This window comes from Octopus bimaculoides, chromosome 16, assembly GCF_001194135.2.
Source record: "Octopus bimaculoides isolate UCB-OBI-ISO-001 chromosome 16, ASM119413v2, whole genome shotgun sequence".
In the NCBI taxonomy this organism is placed as follows: Eukaryota; Metazoa; Mollusca; class Cephalopoda; order Octopoda; family Octopodidae; genus Octopus; species Octopus bimaculoides.
This window is the reverse complement of record NC_068996.1, coordinates 48,872,883-48,873,712: the sequence shown is the minus strand read 5'-3', so window position 1 is coordinate 48,873,712 and position 830 is coordinate 48,872,883.

Below are 830 nucleotides of genomic sequence, written 5' to 3'. Positions count from 1 at the left end.
AGAGATATCTCATCATCATCATCATCATCATCATCATCATCGTTTAATGTCTGTTTTCTGGATTGGACGGTTTGACTGAGGTCTGGGAAGCCAGGTGGCTACACCAGGCTCCAATCTAATTTGGCAGAGTTCCTACAGTTGGATGCCCTTCCTAACGCCAACCACTCCGAGAGTGTAGTGGGTACTTTTTATGTGCAACTGGCACAGGGGCCAGAGGAGGCTGGCATCGGCCACGATTGGATGATGCTTTTTATGTGCCACCAGCACAGGAGCCACTTGGAGCAAGGGGGCTGGCATCGACCACGTTATATATTTATATATATTCATCTAACTCTTGCTATCATGAAAAAACAGACATAAAGACAAACAAACAAATAAATGAATTATGTCAAAGCCTTCACTGCATCTTCTGATTATGTCATTGCTTTTAGCAAATCATTCTCTTGATATATTATTAAGCAAGACTTTCTGTTGCCTGGTTTAATTTTATCTCACCAACCACCTAATCCTTGGGTGGCTTTAGAGAACTTTGTTGTAAGTAGTCAGACCAGATCTCATGTTTGAAGGTACTATCCTCTATCTTCTCTTCTGCCAATTTTGAAGGCCATGAAATAGCATAATGGTCACCACTTTTAATTATTTAATTTCTTTTTTTTCTTGGTCCATTAAAAATGATTAAAAGAAAAAAAAAACTCACCTTTTAGATGATGCTGTCACCACTACGACCAGTGCCACCACCACCACCACTGTTGCAGCAGCTGCCGCTGAAGCCACCCCACCACCACCACCACCACTACCACTACTACCACCACTATAACCACCACCACCAC